The sequence below is a fragment of the Anomalospiza imberbis genome, chromosome 2 (assembly GCF_031753505.1).
Source record: "Anomalospiza imberbis isolate Cuckoo-Finch-1a 21T00152 chromosome 2, ASM3175350v1, whole genome shotgun sequence".
Taxonomy (NCBI): Eukaryota; Metazoa; Chordata; class Aves; order Passeriformes; family Viduidae; genus Anomalospiza; species Anomalospiza imberbis.
Window position 1 is genome coordinate 32,410,416 of NC_089682.1, and position 25,606 is coordinate 32,436,021.

At 39.0% G+C, this 25,606-nt stretch overlaps 1 long non-coding RNA gene across 4 annotated transcripts in view; it reads right to left on the bottom strand.

Annotated features, from left to right (window-relative positions):
• LOC137468599 (uncharacterized) overlaps nt 1-25,606 on the bottom strand; it is a 58,619-nt gene that overhangs the window by 26,778 nt on the left and 6,235 nt on the right. The window contains exons 2-5 of one of the 4 annotated variants that reach the window (XR_010996046.1): nt 12,194-12,323; nt 9,349-9,384; nt 6,985-8,102; nt 5,718-5,920 (exon numbers count right to left, since the gene is read on the bottom strand). This is a non-coding gene — a long non-coding RNA (uncharacterized lncRNA). Of the gene's footprint in view, nt 1-2,445; nt 3,585-5,717; nt 5,921-6,984; nt 8,103-9,348; nt 9,385-12,193; nt 12,324-25,606 lie in introns of those variants that run through there. The other 3 variants (XR_010996045.1, XR_010996043.1, XR_010996044.1) reach the window with 3 other exon arrangements.

Consider the following 25,606-nt stretch of genomic DNA (forward strand, 5'->3'; position numbering starts at 1 on the left):
TGAACAGTATACCTGGTTTTCAGTATTCATAGGCACCTTGCTTTCTAGTGTGACAGATTCAGAACAGTATATGTAAATAAAATAGAAATATTTAAATATAAATTAGTGAGGCAGAACATGGAGAAGAGCCCAGGCCTTAAATTAAAGCATTGAAAAGGAACTTGCACAAATTGAATTTCATAATCTTTAGAAAATATTCTGAAGAGTAGCTATGGACCTTTTGAGGTTTTTTTATGCTTATGAAGGAAACTTTTAATTCAAAATTGTTAACTCTGATGGGATAAGAAGACATTTAAAACAAGGGTCTTGTTAAGTGGTCCCAGTTCTTTAAATTAGCCAGAGTAAGTAAAAATGTACATATTAAGATGTAAACTGTACTTCTAGTGCTGTTAAATTCAAGTATCCACAAAAACAACAGGAGAGTTTATGTATCACTTAAGTTTTAAGGACTTTAATATAACTTATGAACATAACTGAAAAAAATTGGCAATCTGGGGCAAAAATCTCACTCATCACAAGAAGGTTTGAAACAGATCTGACCATCAAAATTATATTGGTCATTCCAATGTTAAAATTGATGTTGGTATGTAAGCCAAACTTAGAAGTCTAGATTAGAAACATTTTCATACTAATGGGAGGACAGACTGGGTAACCAGAGCAGATTTAGAAAGCCCAGCTGGAACAACGGGCTCTTAAACACAATAGTATTAAAATAAAACAAAACAAATAGAAACTATGGCAAGGTAAAGTTACTGCTTTTGCTGAGAACGGAAGTATGCATACATGAATGTTATATAAAAATTAAATACATTTTCTTTGATCTGTTAACAAGGAAACGAAACAAGCTGGTGGATATTCTCCAAATAACTTCTCATTATTAGAATTATTTTTGATGTCTGAATTCCTTCCCAAAAAGAACAAAGATGGGTCCTCTGGGAGAGGAGACCTGAAAGCCAGAAAAAAGCACTGTCTATGCATCCTATTGTTAGATGGTGCCCAATGTTAACAGTTCTGTATGACTTAAGACAAAGACCATTTCCCTCAAATGACTTCACATGAACAGCAATAGGACTGTGGCGTAAGCAGGTAAATACTATCCTCTTTGGGTTTGGGAATTTGGATTGACTTTTTTACACTTCTGGACTACTGTCCTTCATTCTTCATTTAAAATTCCAGGTTTCAAGAAACCTGATTAAGCCTTTGTGTTGTACCCATCATCAGTCAGAAATGAGTACAATTCACTGGTCTCAACATATTTTAGAGCTGAGAGCTCTAAGAAAGCACTTAAACAATAAGCAGAAAAAAAGTTAATGTCTACAGATCAGGGAATCTTTACTGTAAATGGTGGGTTCTACATATTTATTTCCTTCTCCCCATCTCAGTCTCCACCAAGAGGACAGGCGAGCTCCATAGACAGGAATTTCATGGACCAGGTAATGGCAAGGGAAGTGGCCATCTTCTCCTGGAACTTCAAATTAACTGCCCAGGTTTGATACTTCAGAGTTCCCCTGAGGAAGTCTCAATCTTGGAGAGCTGATCATTCAGTGCTGGTGGCTCACTGAGACCCTTGGCAGAGAAAAATATTCCAAAACACTTTCAGTAGATGGAAGCTGTCACTTTACAGTCTGGAGTGCCAAACAATATATTGAAAAAAACTTTGTATGCAACTAATTTTCAATGGAGCAATGTAAGATTAGGGAAAGAGGTGTTGGAGTGCAATAATGAGTACAGAAAAGGCAGCATTTATTTCAATACAAAAAATGAACCCACCAAAGGTTCAATTCTGCAAGTGTGGTTCTAGGAGTCTTAAACTCACACCTAATTAAAAAAAATGCTGTACATAATTCCATTTGGAAATTCTGTTATTATAAACAGAAAAAAAAAAATGTAATATGTTCTAAAATATTAAAACTAAAATCACAGTTGTGTATAAAAAGGATACTTCCATAACCTGTGTCTTCCTTCAAACATTTCCTATCTGCTGCCAGTTTTAGGAATGCTTTGACAATTGTAGAAATCTTATTTGATGGAAAGGCAATGAAACTGAAAAAGAAACTGTCTTTATAAAAATCCTCATCATTTTACTCAAAACTTAAGTTACAATTTTAAATAAAAGCCTTAGTTTTACCTATTTAAAAAATACTGAGAATTGCAGTAAAGATAATGAGGATTTATAATTTAGCCTCATTTTATATAATCAAGTCAAAAGCATAAATTATCCATCAAGTGAAGAAAAGTTACATTTGACTCAAAATGACATTCGAGTCAAAATAAACACATTGTGATTCATAGTTTTTAAAAATATATCTGAAAACTATCATAACAACTTAAATAATACCACTACCATTAAATAAAAAACGTTTAAAGCTTTTCAAGTCATATTAAAGATTATTAAAGTCTTTAAAAACTCTCTGTGAAATCCTGCAATCTTTTCCAGTATTTTTTTGTGAATTTACAATACAACAGCGACAACAAAAATAACAAAGCCAAATCCTTGAGGCCTTTGGTTTTTCCCTCCTAGGATGATTCTTGTTTTAACTGTTGTCTTATCCCAGCAGAGTTAAAAAACTGAAATAAAAAGTTTGCTTCATAAACAATGGAAAGTTGAATGACATTTTTTATCAGACATTTTTATTCAGGCTAAAAGGGGTTAATTTTTCTAGAACCTATCCCAAAAAAAGGCATCATCCATTTTCTTTGGGCCAAGATATGATCATGATCAAAAGCCTGGGGCATGGTGGGAAAGAAGCCAATCTTAACATAAATGAGCTTGAAATACCATCTCAACCACAAAATCAGCATTACTAAATCCTGGGGAAGTATCAAGCCGGACAACTAAAAATCACATTCAGATTAATTAAACCAATCTTGTTCAGGCTTCTCTTATGTTCATGCTTTAAAGCTTATAATTAGCTGGAAACAAAAAAATCAGAGGATTTTCTATTTTTCTTCAGTGACTTTTTCATGAACCTTAAATTGCCAGAATAACTATGCTCAACACAATAAAAAAATGAGTTCTGTGGTCATCTTGAGATCATCTGCAGCATTTTAATGTGGCTAAATCTGTATCCCCTTGCTGCTTGGGTCTAAATTTAGCACATTGTTTTGGTGTTAAAAATAAGTTGTTTTGTTGCTCACGTACTCGGCGCGATGGCGACACGGTGTCTGTTCTCCTGCACATAAAGTGTCGTGTCTTCTAGCAACCAGCAGATTTGGGGAGAAAATAAACCTGAGGTAACTATTTACAGTGACTGGCAGCAAGCACTCCGTGCTTCTTGTTTATTTGCACGTTGGGAAGAGTATTCCCTCTGCTCCGTGTACAAAGGGATTCCTCAGAAGTGATAAAACTCTGGCACTGGATAACGTGCCACTGGAAATACAATGTACAATTGGTGACCACTGCCAGAATCTCAGCTGCTGTCACTCTCCAGAGCCAGGGGAATGATGCCAATATGCAATTTTTAGGGATATGGCCCCAGGGTGTAAAATGCTAGAGGATAAAATAAGATCTGATATTGTTGATTTCTTTTTTTTTTGATGTATAATAAACAGTAACTTTTCCAGAAGTTCTTATCCACTTCTCCCTAGAAATATGGAAGTAGTGTATTGCTCACAGCACTAAATTACAAGTTGGTCTCTCATTTACATATAAACATTTTCAGAGAGGCAGCAGAATCCCATGTCAGAGTTCAAAAATTTCAAAAAATTGAAATGCCTAGAGCTGTGATCAGAACAGGTATCTTTTTACAAAGTTTGATTGCCTGCTTTTGTAAAATCATGTCACCAATACCCTGTGATCCTAAATCAAAAATTAGAAAGAATATTCCTAACAAGGAAAAATAATCTGCCTTCAGCTTTTACTGCACAGAAATGACAAACATTTACATTACTATTAGCCTGGAGACAGAGTTTTTGGTAATAAAATTAAATAGTAAATCAGAAACTTAATGCAATAATAGGGAAGATGTCCTTTGTTTTTCGCAGTCCACACTACAGCACTGACTATAAAAAAAATAGATGACAGCAAGTCCAAGCCCACTAATCCAACATTTAATAACATTTGCCTGCAAATTAGGAACACTTTGCTGTAACTGATGCTGAGACAAAGCAAACCTTTCTTGAAGTTTCCAGCACAGACCATTCGGATTTTTTGCCATCCCAAAGTAAGTTTGCTTGACAGAACAGCCATTTTGCTCTAGATTATGCAGGAAGTTTTAATTTAAACACAGTATCACCAGCAGATATTAAACCAGTGAAACTGCCTCTACTTAGTGTGTATAAAAGGAAAATTACGTGGAAAACATCCAGGAGCTGTAAACTTCTAAACTCTCTTTTCCCCATTTATTACCAATCATTAATCTGGGAGATGTCACCCAACAGGTTGTTTACTTAGCTCTTGATCTTTAGTTAAGTGTCATAGTTTTATCGATGATTTTAAATTTCTATTTGGGTAGTGTTTATAGAGTTACTGAAGTAAATGCTTTAATGGCTTTTAGGCCTAAGAAATCTTTTTCCTGCAAGCAATTTTATTTGTGTAAAAACAGCTGCAGGACTGGAGACGTGGAGATTTTGCCTGTGTTCTTTCCCAAGAAAGCTAGCCCCAAAAGAAAACATGCTATCTCCAGAGAAATGTGGGCTTATTCTTGATCAGGTTGTTGTGCTTAATGGTAAGTAATACTCAAATTCTTGATTTTACCCTTAAAGACATGGAACAGAAAAAAAGATTATATTGAATACAAGAAATCCTGTGTTAAATATAGCTAAGCACAAGGAAGTCAATAAACATATTATGGGCACCTGTGTTTTCTAGTATAGTGTATAAAAAATTTAACCTAATATTGCAGTAAGTGGGTGCAATATATAGGCTAAAATGGGAATATCATTGATCCATTAGAAGATTTTGTTTAGTAAAGCAGCAGAGGTGGGAATAAATGCTGCAAATTTTGGTTTTGCCCTTTGGTGCTGTGTTGTGGCAGGGCCAAGCTCCCTCTGTGCCAGGGCCTACTTGGAAAGGAAAGATGGTGACAACCACAAAGCACTTGGATTTTCCAACCTGAGCCAGGGCCTTCTGCCAGGGCACTGCAAAGGAAGAAAGGGGGAGGAAGCTGGAGGAGGAACGAGGATATTTACACAGAATCAGAGAATATCCTGAGCTGGAAGTGATGCACAAAAATCATCTGATCCAGCTCCTGGCCCTGAACAGGGCACCCTGGGAATCCCACCCTGATCCTCAGAGCGTTGTCCAAACCCTTCTTGCACAAGGCAAATGTTCTTTTGGTGGAACCACTCTTGGAGTCCTGGACTAGTGAAACCTTGGGATAGAGAGAGCTGCTGCTACCTCATGGGAGAAAAACTGCCTACATTTTATAGGAGAGGGAAATCCACACCTGGGTAACAGTCGGCCTTCCTGCAGGACACAGGTGGCTCAGCAGCTCCCAAATGTAGGAACTGTGGCTGCATGAACTTGTCCATTTCCCCACCTAACCCCAATTTAGTACCAATTTTTCAATTCACACTAAGGTGAAGCCATGTTGCTGAATCTTTGCCTGTTCAGTGAGCGGGTGCACAAGCAGGAGTACATTGTCCACACAGCCAGCCAGCATTACATCACTGTCCTAAAGCATTTGCAGCTTCATGAAAAGGAAGAAAGGCAATAACTCTTCATTTGCAGCAGGAAGCCAACTCCTCAGTGGTTGTTTTTCCCAAGAATCCCTGACCATCATGCAGAGCAAGCAATTCCTAATCAAGTAAATCCTTTGGACACAGGCAGATCTATAAGCCTCATCATGCATGCCCTGATTCTCTCATTCTTTCCTCCATCCCCCTGTAAACGCTTGTTCTGCCTCTTTGCCACCACAGGTTGCTCTGTTTTTCCATGGTAAAAACAAAGGGCATGTGCATAGGGAAGGAGGGTTGGCCACTGTTGGGATAAGGAAGGAATAAATAGTTTCTTTTCTTGGAATCTACAAACCTTACTTCTTTAATAAGTTTCCCACAAATCCAAAGTTTATTCAAAATGCACAAACTGACCAACAATGACTCTTCTAAGCACATTTAGTTGTCCTTATTTGGTGGGAACTATGACTGCCCCTCAGTTTAGTCCCTAACATGTCCCTCTGCCCTTGATGCAGGGAACAGCCTCTTCCATAACTCTAATGATACATTTCCTGCTCATTGCTTTAGTTTGCCTGTCCTTGCTGTGGGTTTTTCTTGGCAAAACACTTAAGAAATGCATAAATCTCCTTTATACACAAATATTGTGGGAATTTTATGGCCTTACTAGGCCAGATTTATCTCAGGCATAGCTCTTTGTGTTCACACAATAAAAGGTTACTGGTATTCAACCAATTTGCGTGATGAAACGTGAATTACTGGGTCAGAGGACACTGTGGCTACAAAGAAGATGTACAAAGTAATTCTGAAAGCTGCAGCATAGAGCCTAATTTGATAATGACTGGGGAGGATAATGTTCCTAATGAATTTAGGCCAATCTGGGAGTTTACTTTGACATAAATACTCCCACAAACCATTGAAAGGAACATGGTGTGGCTCTAAACATGGTGTGGGACCACACGGAGGAGACAAAGCAGACAAAGCAAAAAGAACAGGCATTCCTTAATGTCCAAAGGGAATTCAGAATTCCCATTAGCTGTTGCCACATGCCTTAAGGAAGAAAAGAGGGTGAAAAACTCGGGAAAATCATCCTTTCCCTGTTCTCCCCACAGACTGGGTACAATTATTAATATATAGAACATCTCAACACATGCCAGGAAAAAAAAAGAAAACCCAGACAAAGCTTCTACATCTACTGCCACTACAACAGAATGGAGAAATTAAAAAAGATTTACAGCTTAGTAAAAGAAAAAGCTTCAAAACATCAAAAGCTAAATTTTGTGCCATCTTCCAAACTGAAGGTTATTACTATGAATTAACAACTAGGAATCAATAATTACTACTAGAAATTAATAACGAGAAATTACTAACATGTGGTGTTACAGTGAGGCCTATGCGACACTCTGTGAGTTACAAAGAACATAGAATCATCAAAACACAGAAAATTTGAGTGAGAAGAGACCTTTTAAAGGCTGTCTAGTTAAATATCTTTGCTATGAGTGAGAACATATTCAGCTAGACCAGGTTGCTAAAAACCCCATCCAACCTGGCCTTGGACACTTCCAGGATGGGGCAGCCACAGCACATCTGGGAAACCTGTGCCACAGGTTTCTTCCCCCTCACAGGGAAGAATTTAATCTACGTATGAAACCTCAATTTCCCCTTTTCAGCTTGAAGCCCTTGTCCTGTCACTACAGTTCTGATGAAGAGCCTCTCCAGCTTCCCTGTAGCCCATTCAGACACTGGAAGGTGCTGTGAGGTCTCCACACAACCTTCTCACCTCCAGGCTGAAGAGCCCCACCTTTCTAGTCTTGTTTTTCTAGTTGGGATGCCCACAGGAAACTAAACAAATGAGGCTTGGCTGTTGAGGTACTGCCCTTTTGAGCCGAGTCCCTATTGCCACAAACTCTGTCTGTATAAAGATCTCACTGGAATTTAGTGAGATTTCTTACTGACCTGGGGATATGCCTGGTTAGGGTAGTTTTTTTCCTGCTAGATCAGGACTCTTATGTCAGTTAATACTTATTCCTGTGTGTGTAGGAGTCCACCTTTCATAATCCAGCTCGTTAAATGACATTTTAGCCTATGCAATAACCCAAAGTGCTCTTTTCAGCAGGAAATACTTTATAAGGTCTACATCCTGCCATCAGCCTAGGCACTGATCTCCCACTTGAAAACAGTGGAGAGGTCTGTATAAAATATCACTGTCAGGATATGGGTAATCACTGATCTTTTTCTGGCTTGCAGTAGGAGTAGAAATATGCTGTTTTTCTCATATTTAGCAGTTATTTGGTCTGAACTCATTATTTACCTGTATGTTATTAAGGGTATTTGAAAAGGCTTGTTTTCTTCAAATCCCTAAAGGGGAAGAGATCCACGCCAAGTTCTACCCACACATAATTATATATTTCTACAGCAGAACTGTTTGAAAAAAAGTCCCTTGTTTCAATCCAGGGATGGAGAAAAATCTCTTTGCCAATTCCAGGAACCTGAAAAAAATTAATAATTTTTGCTAACTTGAGTTCTAAAAAATGTTGCTATCAAAATTCTGTATTCATTTACTGACTTCTTCCAAGAGGTGAGAATAAAGTACTGTTTCCTTAGACTTGAGACTCTAGTAATAAATAAATTTTAATGGAAACATTGAAAAGATAGGGTATGGGGTTATCAAGGCTTTTATGGAAATATATTTATCTAAAGGCATTCTTAGGTTATCCTTGTCCACTGTTGGTTTGTTTGAAATCACTTTGTGAAAGCAACTGGAGAGGCCCAAAGACAATGATCAGTATCTAATCACAGTGTGTGATCTACATTGAAAAAAAACAATCAAATACTGCTTAAAGTCAGAAAAGGTAAAAGAGCAGAGAGAGGGAAAATCTCCCAAGCCTTAATTTCAAGTCTATAGCACAAAATTATGGTGTGATATTAAACTGTGCTTAATATCACTTAATTATCACTGCTTATTATTATGATCTTAACAGCAGGAAAGGAAATGTATGGAGCTGGAGGAGTGGAAAGACTTCTGTTCCTTTTCTCAAGGCATATGCTTTACTTGAGAATATCACCTTTCATTTTTAAGAAGTTACCAAACCTCAGAATTACAGAAAACCCTTGGAAGTACATCTTCACTACAAAGAAGGAAAAATTGAAGGCATCCCCATGTTTAAAAACTGATTTTTACTGGAGGAAAGTAGGTGGAGTAGCTGACAGATGTTTACAGGGCTGAGGTTAACAGTGCAGGATTTACACTCAGCTCTCTCCATCTGCAAAATCACCCTTCTGAAAGCAGACTTCATAAAGGAGAAGGGGAGAAGGTAAAAATTGAAGGAAACCTTACTCTTATATTCAAGAATAAAATCACAGAATCATTTAGAAGGGAAAAGACTTATAAAATCGCCACGTAAACCATCACATGGAAACAGTGGTATTTTCTGTTCTGTCTTTCCCTGACAGGACACCCTATCCTAAAGCTGGCCCAAATAATTTGGTGAACCAGGGTGGCAAAAGCAGTGCAGCTCATGCAAAATAATCCAAACCAAACCAACAAAAACAAAACAAACAAAAGCCAAAACAAAACCCAAACAAACAACCCCAAACAAACCAACAAACGTATCTATACCTATATCTATCTCTATCTTTTAGGCATGACCAGTCAAGAGAACCAGTTTCCTGCTGCATATGGACTTTTACTCAAGCAAATATGACCTAGACACAAACCCCCAACATGTGTTTTACCTTACAGTCACCTTACTGAAAAACATCGACTAAAACCTGTGGAAAACAGGGAAGGAAAGATGGAAGTGCTTACATCACATCATCCACTTGTGCCTCATAGTAGAGTCCAAATACTGAATTAATTTCTCTTCCTATATACCTTCTCCTGGCTTTTCAGCTGATTCAGGGAACAGAAGTGGCTCACTCAAGGTAGGAAAAGCAAACAGGAGATGTGAGACAGGTCCATATTCCAGCATCTCTGTTAATTTAGCCTGATTGAAAAGCCACTTCTCCCACTATGCAGGAACCATTCCCCTAAACCCCTTGGGCTGTGTAAGTTTGAATCTGTGCCTTTCCTAAGTAACCTTGAGCAGCCCAAATTTAAGCCATTAAATGGACATTTGAGGTAAGGAAATCTGGCCAGTTTGTACTCCCCTCACCTTGCAACACTGCTAGAAAAGACATTTTTTTAAATCAGAGGACAAACACTTCAAAAGTGATGTCATTTTGAACTAACTTACAGGTTTATTGTATCGAGGTTGCAACTGGTGTTTGCCCAGAAAACAAATAATATTGTTCTTTCCCATTAACTAATGAAGGTATTGCAAGTCTCACAGATTTGAGATAAGGGCCATGTTCTGTTTATTAATTTTCCAGGCTCCCTTCCCAAAACTCGTATGGTTTGCAGAAAGACCTTTGACCCCATTCATCTCTGGCTCAATTCTGAGCCTCTCAGTCCTACCACTGCCCCTGAAATAATCTGCAAAACTATGACCACCTTCCTTTATCCATTTAATTGAGACAGAACAATCCCAGCCTGCTATGTGAACTCCCAGGTTTTGCTTTAGTGTTTTGAATTAACTAGATTTCAAATCCAAGTCATTAAAAATTAACTTTTCAGCTGATTAAGTTTTACAATTCTAAAAACCAACCAACCAACCAAAAAACAACCAAACCCCACAAACACTGAAGTTACTGTTGGCACAAAAGTATCACCATGACATATCTGTGGTATAAGTAATACACAAAAAGGAACCAACACAGTTATTTGGAGTAGTCAAACCAGTTATATGATGCAAGAACTTCCATGGAGCCTCCAAAAGAACCTAAAATGTCATTTATATCTGCAAGTTGTTCTGAAGCACCAGGCCTAACAAAGCTCACCTTATTCCTGGTTTATGTTTTATGCTGGATTGGCTTCAATGCAGTGAAGTTTCTGACCCATCCCTGCTTCCTTGAGGTCTTTCCCCACAACTCAACGTTTAATATTTAGGGGGTATATGTGTGGACTTGTCAGTGCTTGAGTGAAGAATTTGATTAATTTAAACCAACATCAGGAGTGGAAAATGCAGGCCCAGCTTTCTCTTGTGCTGGTACAAACATCCATGGCAAAACACAATGAAAATGGTCTAAAATTAACCTTTTTTTCCTCATTGTTTTGTGGGTTATAGTGTTTTTGAAGCAAAGAAAAAGTGAGCCCAACTGTGACTTGGACATATAAAATTAATAAGCCTAGAGTTAATCAGATTTAAACAAAAACTGATTTAAATAGATGGCAATCACTATGAAATACATCAATTTTCTTGTTTCCTTGCAGAAGTATTTGGAGCATGTGAAAATAGCAGGCATGTGAGATTAGAGATAAACCTGCACAGTCACACACATTAGGCTGAAGGCCATTTTCCAGTCTTAAGAAAAAGATATTTAATCATTAAAATAAACTTGCCAGGGCATTACATGCACATAATTAGAATTAGCACAAGATCTAAAATGCCATGGTTGGATTTGTGTAAGATGCAAAGGCCGGGGCTATAGTGGGCAGATTTGTCCTCTCCAGGAGGTCACCAGCAGGATTGCTTTTGGTGAGAATTTAAATGGCTTGTGGCCTATACATAGTACTGCAGATACCTTTTAAGCACTCTCATGCACCATTGTCACCTCTCAAAATCAATAAATTCGTGATCAAAATTGCTAAACTCCATAATAAAAAGGGAGAATAAACTAATGTTGTTATTATTATTGTTGTCATAAATGACAATTCCTTTTCGTGACCTGAATCATTATCCTGCTTTATCTAGCAAAATTCAGAATAGAAAACATGAAATCATCCTGTGTGTATATTCATTAATAATCAGAAAGAAGCACTTTCCAGTAGATGGAAATTATGGAACTTTTTTCTCCTGGCAGGCAATAGATAGGAAAAACTTAACTGCGCCAAAGCAAAAATGTCAAACTGTTGTTATCAGAATAATAAAAATGTTATGGAAAGATGTTTTTCATTGATTTATGATGAGGAATGAGATTTTTTTGTTGCTTTTTTTTTTTTTTTTTTTTTTTTTTTTTTTTTTTTTTTTTTTTTTTGTTGCTTTGGAAGTTGCAGTGTCAGGAAAGGATCTCCACATGAGTCTATGAATCTCCCCTCCTTCTTCTTATACAACTTTCAGCTTTTGCATTTGATGTAGCTTAAAAAAAGTCCTCCAGCACAACTTGGAAAATTCATTGCCTGAAACTCTCTGAATTCATGGCTGTCAGTAAATGCTCTGGGAAGGCTTGAGCTTGGCTTTAATCTACATGCCAATCAGGTTCTTTGGCCTCAGCACAGAATTTAATTGGATTCACTCTCAGGACAGAATGACCTTTCCACTCACAGCCCTGAAAATTCCTCCATCCTTCATACACAGTTTTGCATTCATATATTTTTTTGTTTTTGTTGAAACAAGTTACTCATGTATGTGGCAAAACCAGAATTAGGACTACTCATTGCTCATCCGGTGGATGAACTTTCATCAGGAGTATTTTGTCTCTGTAATCCAATTTCCCTATCCATAACATACCTTTTCTTCAAGACCTCTAACTTCAAAGGTACATTATTTCATTCTTCCAGCAAATTTAGTTCTCTGCGGCACACAAAGCTTCCTACAGCCATTTGAGTTTCCACATTGATGTGAAAAATCATGCATTTCTCTTTCCAAATTTGAGATTAATTCTAGAGAGGTCTATTTGTTCAATCCCAGCACAAATTTGGAAGGGAAAAAAAGGACAAATTAAGACCAGGGCTGTGTTCCATACCTTTCAAGCACCAGCTCCAGAAAGATTTAATGATATTGAATACTGAGCAATATTGCATATTTTACAACATATTTTTCAGAAAAACAAAAGCAAAGGAGCTCTCCCTTCCTCTAGCCCTTATTTCAGTGCATTAAATACCTAATTCTTTCAAGATCTCTAGCTAGAAGTACAAATTTTGCTTTCCAAATTGTCTGGAATTCTCATTTTTTGAATGATGGGATTGCAGGTAAAGCCATTGCAGTGTGAAGAGATTATGTTGTGTATCTTAGATTACACTCATTCTGGGTTTTTAGGATAACCATAAAAATAGCAATTTGCCTAATTATTCAGTTGTATGAATCAAATGCCATCACTTCTGCCTGTTTGGCCACATTAAGTATAATTCAATACCCAACTTCATAGCAAAGTAACATTAGGTGTGCAACACCTTGATGGAAGTGATGAACTTGGGAGGATTCATTGAGAAAATGCTTTAGGTTTATACTGAAATGCAGTAAGTTTATCAACTTTGTTTGATCCTTGGTTGGTCAAAAATAATTGTATTTACATATGGCTGGATTTATCCAGTAAGCTGGGAATGGCTCAATGTACTTGGCAAGAAGTGAAGCTTTTGGCAAAGAAAGATTGCATCTGCATTTGTAGATCTTATGGGGAAAGGTTGTGTCATCAGGGCAATGTAATATGACACATTTCAATGTTTCATTAGCACCAATACAAACACATGCAGGGCAAAGTTGCTTTTTTTCACTTTAGGCTTTTACAACTCTCTTTTTAAAATTTCCTTTTCTTTTCAAGTAAGTGTTGATTCAAATCCATTTGTCATGTGTCTCAAATCACTTTGTGACTTGGATTCCAACAAAGAAATGTTAGTAGTCACACACACAGGGCTGGTACTCAAGACGAATATATTTTTTTTTCTTGTAGATCCTGCAGAAATTAAACAACACATCCCTGGAAATGTCCAAGGCCAGGCTGGACAGGGCTTGGAGCACCCTGGGATAGTGGAAGGTCCCTGCAGTGGTATCGGAACAAGGTAACCTTTAAGGCGCCTTCCAACCCAAACCATTCCATGATTCCAATTTTTTCTTTCCAGAACAGTACATTATTCACATAGACAACATGAAAATACAAGGAGTGGGTTAAAATTCAAATAAGGAAGTGTAGGATATAAAAAAGCTTATTAATGTAGAAGTCTCCAGTGCTTGTAACAAGGTCCTTTGCCAAGATGTCCCATGTGTAAACCACATGAGCAAGGATAAACACATGGGACAAGAGGCTGTGTCACATTAATTTTAAGTGTTTTTTTCTGGTCTCTAGTGATATTTTTAAAAATATCTTTAAATATAGTTAATTTAGAGTAATTGTGAGGATGTCTACTGCAAAGACTTAAAATAAGAAGGTAAAGGAATTTAGGAAATAGGTGACATGATAGAGTCATTTGAGTGGGAAAGAGAATGGGAAATAATCAGAGTTATAGTATCACTATACAAAAACATGTAGGGATATTCTCAAGTATACTTATGAAAAAGATTTTAAATTAATCTCTCCTTACCTCCTTCCCATATAACTTTACAATGATTTTTCTGGAGATCCCCAGCAGCGACAATCTCACAGTCTCTCAGGGAAATCCATTGCAGCACTTAAGCACTTTCATTAAGGAAAGCCAATATTTGTAGCAGGTAATTTGTTTTGATTACATGATCCAACAGGAGAGCTTATCTGTTCTCAAAAAATCCTTCTCTAGTATAGACTAACAGCAACATAGGACCCAAAAAATTGCCACTGGAGTGAGATTTACTGATTTAATCTAATTTTAGGCTCATGGTCACATTATCTCATTGCCTGCTTCCCCATGTTTTACACTGGGTGTGCACAGAGGGCAGCACACACAACATAGCAAAGGGGAAAAAAAGCTGGAGGTTAAAGAGGTTGGAGCTAAGTGATCCTTAAGGTCCCTTCCAACCCAGGCCATGTTCAAAATTAATACTAATTAGTAGCAACTAGGTAATACCACAGGGCATCCCTCACAATTATATTGACAATCCATTGCTGGAGCTCAGCCTGTGAGGTGCTAGAGGATTTTTCACCTTTATTTGAGTAGCATGAACAAAGTGCTGGCCATTTTCCCACTCACCCAGCATGTACAAAACTTTAATGACTATAAATTCTTACTTCCCACCCACACAGAGATCCCTCTCTGATTTCAGATGGATCTGCAGGGAGAGTCATCATTTGTGCTCAGTGTCAACAAATGAACCTTTTCATCTCTCCTTCAGTTGTGATTTCTCCTCCCCAAAGCAAAGTTCTCAAAACAGTCACTGATTATCTCCATGCCCTTCCCAGGAGGTGAGTGGGTTGATGGCTTCCCCTCTGTTTCCGTTTCTCCTTGCTGTGCTTTGCCTTGCAGGACCCTCAGCTGCTTTTCCCATCTTCCAAAGGGCCACCAAGAAATCTCCTTCGTGCCTTGTCCTCGCTCTCCCAGAAAACTGGGATTCTGTCCTGCCTTCCTTCCCTCAGGCCTCATGGGATGCAAAAGAGGAAGGCTGATGGAGTCATCTGGTAAAGATCTGCCCACCTTACTGCTGCTCAAAACAGCATGGAGTCAAGGTTGCATAAAGCGTATTTTAAGCAGCAACTAATTTAATTCAAATGGACTAATTTATGTTTCCCATGGGAAAAAAAGAAAAAAGAAAAGGAAGAAAGGGCAATGGCTCAGCTTTACCCAGACTAAAGTGAAATTAAATGGTATTTCTGCTGTGATTTCAAGGTGTTACACTTCCAGCATCTCATAAATTGAGTATCACATCAAACCCTAAGTGAAAAAAAAAAAATTACATAAAAATAGCACACATCCACTGCAAAATGAGGCTGGAATCCAAATCCCATTATCTGCCATTTTTCAGACATAAGTTTTGATTTCTCCTTCTCTCCAATGTATTTTTAGTGGATTTAGTCTTTATTCCAGAAGTCTTGAGCTAATCACTACACGTTGAGTAGGTCATCCTTATGAAAACATATTGATAGAAGAGCTGGGAGCCCCTTTTGGGGGGCTCCAAATGTATACATATTTTATCTATATATATTGATATACATCAGCATTTCAAGTGATCCTATGAAACTGGATTCAGTGTCACTCCTTATAAATTAGAACTCCTAAGATTTCCTTCAGCCCTTCACTCTGCATGCTCAGTATCTCAGCTTGATGTTGCTTTATTGAATACTCCAAAATGGCCATAATGCAGGTGCTGGAACTCGTGGATATATTATGGGACACTGTGGAGTCCAGACAAGAAACACTGCAGGTCATCCTGCCCTGATTAAGAGATCATAAACATCCCCAGCTGGGATGCACTAAGGACACAAACTTTCTCTTAAATGAGAGTATTTCTGATGCAAATGAACACAATGAATCTGTTCTAGAACTACAGGTAATTTCTGCACAGAAAGTGCTTAAGGGATACCCTCTCCTTTGAGCAGAGCTCCTGTAAAAATCTCATCCTAATTTCCCTTTTTAAATTTTACTATTATCTCTAAAATGGATTTTGAGGTTCACTAAATATCATTGAAGAGCAGACAGTTCCTGACATTTCAGTGAAGGATGCTTCAGAACAGAGAAGGAATCATTACGCCTCTTTTTTTTGGTACATGACAAAAAAATGGAAAAAAAAAGGCTTAAAAAAAAGACTCTCTTGGTTATGCAAGACTGGTTCTTGGCCAGCTTTGGATCATGATCTCTATTATTTCAAAATATTTTGCTGGAAATTCTGCTGGAATATTACTAAACAAATGGCTGCACTATTGGACTGCAACTTCCCTGCTTCTGAGTGCAACCTTCTCCATCATATCGGGGACTAGGTTTCATCAGAGTATTCACCAGTATTTTTATGAAAACCCTGAAAGGAAAAAAAGGTACTACTGTAAACAGAAAAAAATAGAAAAACAAACAGGTTTAAATTTAAGGACTCTGTATTGTGTAGACAGTTCAAACTTTCTACAAAGACTTTTTCAATCTTAACTAGTTTTTCTTTCTGAATTCTGTAGAGAAGCTCTATATAAAACAACTTGGCAGCAAAACAAAAACAGACTAAAGGTTCAGGTCTGCAAAATTCTCTCTCCTGTGAGATCATCAGACATGACTGTAGCAGAGAGCAGCATGTTAATCTGGAATGACAGGAAATTTCAAGTGTTTGCCATATAAAACCCAGTAAAGCACTTTTATTGAGATAATTCATGGTGTTGGGACCACTTCAAAGTACAGTCTTGGTGAATAAAAATCATTATCTAATTTTGAACACAAATGCATGCAGGACACAGCATTGCTCTAACACTGCTGTCCACAGGCTTCGGTGAGAAAAAGGTTTGCACTCCATTCAAGACAAGATTTATACAGGGTTCTTTGGGCTATCATATATCTGTCTAATGTGGTTGAAAAAAATTAAATTACATTATGTGCTATTACTTTTTAAACAGCCACTCTTTAACACTGAAAATAAAACATTTTTATTCTGTACATTGAAATTCAGAAAGCTGCCATTTACCATCAGCCAAGCAAATGCTATTTGGCCATCAGAAGGGTCAGTATCATCAAAAGAAGTGTTTTCTTCTGACAAACCTTTGTCTTCCTTTTCAAATTGCACATTTTTACCTGATTGCTTCCTCATGAACAACCTCCCGGTCAAGTTGGTTGCAAACAGCACAAATACCCCAGAAGTGAATCACAACTCAGAGAAAAAAGCAAACAAACATACAATTGAAAACAAACCTGTTTCTTGCCTTGTTTTTTTTTTTCACTCTCAGAAGATGGAAGCATTGTGACACAAACACATACCATTAGTTTCTTGAGGTGCACAGAGCCTAATAGTAATTTATTCTAAGCCATATTCACTGCACAAAGGGCCTAAACTGAGTGCAACACTGGGGATAAGAATTATCATGTCCACTTCAGGTCAAAATTTAGCTCCCCAAAGCACTGTTATCTGAGGACACTCTCTCACATCCTCAATGGACAAATTTGCTTTAAAGCAATTCATGCAGCCCAAAAGGCACTGGCACAGGGTGCCCAGAGAAGCTGTGGCTGCCCCTGGATCCCTTGAAGTGTCCAAGGCCAGGTTGGGTGGGGCTTGGAGCAACCTGGGATGGTGGAAGGTGTCCCTGCCATGGCAGGGGTGGGAATGGATGGGCTTTAAGTTCCAACCCAAACCATTCCATGAGCCAATGAACACGCAGATACAGGATCATCTAAATAAGTGTTCATGTATAAGTGTCCTCCACAGCCATGTTCACTGTGGATGAAAACTTTGAGTTTCAGGAAATACCCATGCACAAGCAGCACACATTCAGACTTCCAGCACAGCTGCTCCAGACAGTGCTGCTGTAACACAGAAGATGATCTTGGCTGTGCAGGAGAATTTTTCTTCTGTGCATAAGGACTGTATGTGCCTGAGTCTAAAAATGCACGTAATACTCCTGATAAAGTCAGCATGCTGGGCTCCCTTCCAAATGAGTTGTTTAAAACACACAGTATTGATGGATTGAGGATGCATGAACTGAGAACTATTTGGACTCCAACACATCTAATAATTTTTTTTGCTTGTAACAACATGTCTAAAGCAAAACTCTTTTGACATCACTGAGTGTGCATTCTAGAATGTGGCTGTGCAATGAAATCTGATAAAAGATGAAGACAGATATGCAAAAAAAAAAAAAAAAAGGTTACTGCTGTTTCTGCTCTGAAATTGAAAAAATGTGTTCCAGAGAAAGGCATTCTGGCTGATGAGCCAGTGGACACTTCCAATCCAAGAACAGTACTGAAACTGGAGCTAAACCACAATAAAGATTTTATAAGAACACAAACTCACATGATTATTGATGTGGACTTTGCAAAACATTAGAAAAAACAAACTTGCCGTGGAAAGTTGTGCTGCTTCTTAAATCTCTTGCAAGCAAGAGTTGCAGGAGATTTGATGACTGGTGTCTATTCAGACTCTCTGTGTTTTAACCCTTTTCCTAAGTGCTTAAAAAATACCTGCTCTACAAGTTTCAACATACAATCTGAAAATCCAACTATGTTTGCATTTCTTCGTGAGCCAAAAGTGCAAATATGTGAAATAAAGAGCATTCCCAGTAATGCCTACCTAGAGCCCCAGACTCCCTGGGCTCATTATCTGATCCTGGTATCAATCAATTAATTTTTATCAATTATTTTGCTTGTGGAATATTTTTGTAGTTGATAATGTGAAGAACCTCAGGTGAACTTTTCTGTGTCAGGAGGAAGACACAAGGCTGTTCTTGTAAATTAAGTTGTGGTTGTAAAATAGCCAAATTGGACATAACACTGGGTTACAGGGGCTGAGGGAACACTAGGAAGAAAAGGAAATTCCAGTGTCTCTTTTTTTGTTAGTGGATAAAAGGTACCTTTTCTGAAAAGAAACATTTTATCTACAAGTCACTTGTCAAATTACATACCTTTTCTGACACTATCTTTTACCCTGTTCTCAAGTTCTTTTTCACAGAGGTCCTCTCAATCCCTTCATTCCTTAGTCTGTACAGACATTTTGCTCTATTTTCATGGAATCACATCATCTGCTGAGTTGGAAGGGACCCATCAGGGTCATCGAGTCCAACTCTTGACCCTGCACAGACACCCCAAGAGTCACACCCTGTACCTGAGAGCACTGTCCAAACATTTTTTGACCTCTGTCAGGCTGGTTTGTGCCCATTCCCTGGGGAGTCTGTTCAGTGCCTGACCTCCTCCTGGGGGAAGAACCTTCTCCTGATACCCAGCATAAACTTCTCCTGGCACAGCTCCAGCCCTTCCCTGGGGCCTGTCACTGTCCCAGAGAGCAGAGATCAGTGCCTGCCCCTCATGAGGATGTTGAAGACCACAACAAGGTCTCCCCACAGTCTCCTCCAGGCTGAACAAGTCAAGTGACCTCAGCTGCTCCTCACAATCCTTCCTCTCCATACCCTTCACACTTTTTGCTTGCCTTGTTCTAAAACATCACTCTACCAGGGCAGTCATGCTTTATATTGAAGGAGTCCCCGATCCCTTACTGACCTTCCTGCAGACCTAAGTGGGTTGCAGAAATCCTCAATATAAGTCACAGAAACATGGAATGGCTTGGTTTGGGAGGGACTTCAAAGCTCATCCAGTTCCACCCCTGCCATGGTCAGGGACACATTCCACTGCCCCAGATTTCTCCAAGCCCCATCCAACCTGGCCTTGGACACTTCCAGGGATCCAGGGGCAGCCACAGCTTCTCTGGGCACCCTGTGCCAGGGCCTCACCACCCTCACAGGCAAGAATTTCTTCCTAATATCCAATCTAAACCTGCTGGTCTCGCTTCTGTGAAGCTTGAAATCTTCCCCGAGTGACAATACTGAAAAGTCAAACTTGGCTAAACTGTTTCTCCCATTAAATGGACTTTGTTTTTGACACATTTGGCTGCAGCAAAGCCTCATCCCGTTACTGGTCATGACCTGGTACAGAGCTCACAGGGTACATGGAGCTCAACATCTGCCTGGAGATGGAAGGAGGTGCTATAATCCAGCTCTCCATCCCCTGTGTTGTGTGCTCGCTCCCAGTTTGTACAGTATGTACACAAAGCACAGTTGGCCTCAGGTAGGGCTTGTGCTGCACAGCTGCATTTTCCCTGACTTCATGTTTTTCCAGAACGTGTTCCATATGCTTTAGCAATGAGCTTATTGCAACTGCCCTCTTCTGGTGTGTCAGGGGCAGGCATTACAGACACATAGGGAGAGAAACATCCCCAGCAGGGCAAGATGAAAAGCAGGGGAAGAAAGGGAAAAACAAAAAAATCAAAATATCTGAAATGAACCCGATATTAGCTACTATTGAAATTTTAATTCGGAGCATCCTTCTACTCGAGGAAAAAAGTTGAACAAATAGGTTCAAATAACATGAAAATATCAGGATTTAGGTGCCTCATCCGTCTCAAACAGGAAAGCAAAAGCCAAAAGTTTGGAAGCTGGGTGAAATCAGTTGTGTTTTGTTAAACATTTGCAGTGCCAAAAACAGGTTATTGGCACAAGATCCAGGAGAAGTATGATTATGTGGTTGCCTTTACTGAAACTGCAATCTCAATTGATTAAAAAAATTAAAATACGGCACTCTAGCTGTGCAAATTAAATAGTCAGGGGTCAGTACCAGACAAGATCATTCCATCATTTTAATATAAAAGTCACACTGAAGTCACAAATGAAGTTTTCTTGCCAGAAAATGTGGTGGGGGAGAAGAAGAGGTGAAAGAATACTCCAATCTCATTTAATTTTGTTTTTTAATGTCTGATTCAAAAGATACTGTGACAGGTGTTTTATAGAAAAAAAATAATGCTTCTATTAATTAAAGAAAAACAAGATTCTAGGAGGAGAACAGTGGAACAACACTCTAGATTTTCTCTACCAAAACTTTTTTTCTTAAAAACTGAACAAGGCCTCTTGTAATCCCCACAGCAACTTAGCTCAGGGTAAGGAATCCCTCATACTTTTAAGACCACTAAGATTTTTATTAAACAGTCAAGAGTCTGTTTTAAATGTATCCCAAAGGCATACCCCTCAAAGTGAACAAAATTACAAGATAAGGTGCTGACAGGTGACAAATTAGCAATGGTGCATCCCAGCTTAATTCTGAATTTTGTTACAGCCGTATCTGGTGATATCATGCTTTTAGAGAGGGAAGGCATTGGGAGCCACCTTGCTACCTGTGATGATCAAGAACACACAAAATGGACTTTTCTCACCCAAGTGTCAGCCTAGGTATAGAAGAATGGTCCACAGAAATAGGAGCTCTCAACTACTGCAGGAAGAAGGGACTGAACACGCCAGGATCCAGCTGTGGATCCAGGGCTTTCACAAATTCCCATGTTCAGGCTCTGATCTCATCCCTGCCCTATCACAGTGAGAGAAAGTTGCTCACCCGGTCCACTGCCTGAGGAGGAAACCTGAGCAAGCAACCTGGGAGGAAGCTGTAGGACACAGTGGCCAGGCTCCTGGAGTTTTAGCCCAAGGGAACAAGCCACAGGGTGGGAAATGAGTCATGCCATGGATTTCTTGAAAGGAAAAGAAAAATCGTGAGGGAAGGCAGAGAAAACATTTATACAGCTTTTCTCCCTTGGCCAAAAATAAAGTTCTAGATGGAAAGTAGCGTTTATAGGGAAACAAAGGAGTCACAGGATTTGGGTAAGCCTTAGAAATCTTGGAGAAACTGTCTTAGCATTGGAAAGTCCACTGATAGGAGTTCTCCTACAGAGGCCCCAGGACAGTTCATCTTCAATTTGTCCAACTGGGAAAAATGGCTTTTATTACTGTCAGCAAATCCCCAATAGTTCTGTACTTCATGCTGCTAAGGATTATTGCACTACCTTGCCAGCTAGGTTTTACTACAAGAAAGCTGTCAGAATACTTGAAAAGGCTAATCAATTTATAAAATATTTCCCATTATCCTTTTATGCTGGTTTTGCCTGGGGTAGAGTTAATGTTTTGGATTGGTGCTCAAGTGCTGAATTTGTGGCTTTGTTTCCTTGAGTGCACAGATTTTGTTTTGGCTATTAAGCTCTTCCCTCCCTGAACTACACTTTCATAGGGATAACAGAATCAGGGATTGGCTGAGGTTCAAAGGGACCTCTGGAGTCATTCTTTCTGTCCTGCTCAAGCAGAGTCACCTAGAGCACCATGACCACATCCAGACAGCTTTTTAATATGAGGAGGGAGACTCCACCGTGTCCTTCAGCAGCCTGTGGCAATGCTGGGCCAACCTCACAATAAAAATTTGTTTTCTGATATTCTCTCTGTATAGAACCTAAGAGAAAATTGCTGTGTGTTTGGACACTATTAGAAATACACAAAGCACACTAGAGACATATCTACTTCTATTAACCATGTGATAGATTCAGGTCTGATTTAAAGGAAAAATCTGGCTGTTTTTAATTGAGTTTTCAGGGATCATAGCTGTGCCTTGAAAAAACCCACACAGTATTCATTTAGAAAGAAAATCTTCGCTGTGAGTCTGGAAATGCCCTGACACAGGCTGCCCAGAGAAGTTGTGGATCCCTGGAAATGTCCAAGGTCAGGCTGGACAGGGCTTGGAACAACCTGGGATAGTGGAAGGTGTCCCTGCCCGTGGCAGGGGGATGGAATAAATTTCTAAGGTCCCTTCAAACACAAACCATTGTGGAATTCTATTCTATGATTCCTACAACAGGAAGGACTTGAATCACAGAAACTAGAGAGACTTCAACATGGCTTTGCTCAAATGAAGAGAGGAGGTTATCAGACACGGCTTAGTCCTAGAATGCATTAGAGCAGCCCTGAAACATCACTCTGACATAGCTAAATTCAGTTTCTACTGAAAATAAACTATGTTGCTTCAATTAACTTCCAAATGGAAAGTTGGAAGTTGGGGAGTTTCAACAAATGCCAAAATATTCCATGGTAAGGGAAAAAGGAAAATAAAGCCAGACCAAACAATGTAAGACCAATTTGATCACTTGACACCATCAGATATTAAACCATTCCACAACTGAGATCTGTACAACACTTAGATGTAATTTTGCCTTATAAACCTACTGCAATGACTTTAAAAAACTGATGAAGTCTTATTTGATGGTAAACCTAGTGACAAACAGAATATCAGTATCAGTTTACCAGTCAGGCTACAGGCTTAATTCCCTAATAATTTATACCAGAGCTGGGTACAGAAACATGATTCCAGTCACAGGATTAGAGTCTGACTTTAATAACATGAAGTCACTGTCTCTGTAGTAGTCACAGTGACTACTACAGTCACAGATGACTGAGCTCTAGAACACATTTGACATTTAGGCCTGATTTTACAGTCCTGTTCTTACAAAAATAACCTGTACTCAGGTAAATGTTCTTATTTTATGTATGTTTGACCATTACTTGCAGCTGAAGTCTATGTTTACCTGTGTGTGCTGCCACAAGACAATAAGGCCTTGAAAAAACCCTACAGCAGAAATTGAGTCATTATGCACACAAAATAAACGCTCCCAAGATCATATAGAATCAGTTCATCTTATGTTTTAACCTAAAGGAGTTATGATTCCCCTCACATTTTCCCTCCGAATATTTGGAGGAACCACACTTGCCATGGAAATCAAACTCAGAAGCCTGGTTGCTATCTATCCCTGTTTCCATAGCCTTCTGCCATCACCATCCCAGGCACATCTCCTTGTGCTCCAGCAGGAGAATAACTATTCTCTGCAGGACAGGGATGGTTCACCTCCCAACCTCTTGTCAGAGTACATCCCCTCCATAACTGTGCAATAAAATCTGATCGATACATACAGCAACTCCCATAGTGTCCTCTTTCAAAGCAACCAATTCAGCCTCCATCCATCTTGAGACTTGGATCTTGCATTGATTTCCTACCCCCTTGGCACTTCTCAGCTCTTTTGAACTCCCCCTTTTGTTAGTTTAGGCAGATGTGCAGCTTGCCAGTGCCTGGGGCTGAGATCAGGGTCCAAAATTATAACTTAACACCAGTCTCCAGCTGGAGAATCCCCTCACACCTGGGGGAGTTGCCTACCCCCAAGCTATCAACCAGCTCTTTTTTCTATTCCCAACTGTGCCAAAATCTTTTTCTTTTGTTTGAGTTCTCCTTTTCCACCACTGCTTTCCTTCCAAGTTTGGAAACCAATGGTAGAGGGTGCCATGACTGCCTGAGCCCCATCACTTGGGGATTAGGCAAGCCAGGCCCACTGCAGAACCCAGATTCTTTTTCAGGGTCAACTTGCTCAAAAGAGTCACTTTTCTGGATTAAGAACTCTGTGAGGTGGATGCTCATCCACTAATACCTGAACTGAGACTGCCTTGTTCACCAGTGATAAAATCATGCAAGATCTAAATTCTTGTTTCAGTGGGGTCAGGTTCACCCACCACCTTGGCAAAACTACTGCTCCTCCTGAATGCTCTAAATCACAAGAAAAAGACACATCAGGGGCCTAATCCTGAAGATTAATGTAGATATAAAGTAGGAGCAATGCTGTGCTCCTACTTTATATCTGAATGCTCTAAATCACAAGAAAAAGACACATCACGGGCCTAATCCTGAAGATTAATGTAGATATAAAGTAGGAGCAATGCTGTGCTCAGCTGTTAGGTAAGCAGGAGGGAAGAAAGTACAGTGCTCCTTCTGTTCCAGGCAGCCCCTTCATAAACATAATATTTTAATTATCTGACTATTTAGGCTATCTGAATTTTCATTACTGATAGCATTCTGCCCTTTAGAGTGCTGTCATTGTCCCAGTTTTCCACTAAGGTGTTTAGGAAGTGCAATGCTGCCATCTAGCATCCAGGGAAAATAATGGAAACCTCCTTTCACCCAAAGTCCCAGGCTGGTTTTACAGGGTTTTTGGTGACCAGAGGTTATCACAAGGATTCCAGTGGCCTGGAAACACCAGGAGAAACACACACATACAGACAGCACATCTATATGTTGTATATATAGCATAATGTGTAAGTATATATGCTGTAGAGACAAAACATCTGGATCTATGGTTCCATTTCATTTTGCCTCAGTTCAGATGTATATAATCTACCATTTATGGCTAAACAACCTGTCTAGACTCCTCAGTGGAGAAAAATAAGCATAATTTCAGATGTCTACATTAGGGTGAAATGAATCATGACCTAGAGGTGTTTATTCATTTCCCAAGTTATAAAGGAATCCTGGAAAGCCATCTTCAGCATGGAATTCCACAGTGTTGATGTTGAGATGAGAGTAAACTAATCCTGGGGATTAGATTATTAAATCCAAGGACACTGTGAGCTCAGCATGTCCAATGCTTGTTTAACACAACTCAAGCATTCCTCAAGCACTACCTGGTTTAAGCTTGATATCTTCTTTATCTTCTTTTCTGCATAACTTTTTTTTCTTTTTTCTTTTTCTTTTTTTTTATTTTTTCTTTTTTTTTTTTTTTTTACAGAATGGCAGCTGGCCTAGAGTCAAAGACCACAGTCAAGAGACAATTCAGTTTTTCTGAACAATTTGTTCCAGTGGTTTATGGCCATCCCTGAAATGACGTAACATGGTAAATAGACACGTTATCAGTTCTGGTTTTACTTTAGATTTTGTCTTTGATTCTGGCAAATATGTGGTATACTGAAAAATCATGTAAAAATGTACAGATTGCATAGCAGTTAAGTGCTTAATTAGTATTTCATTAAGTAC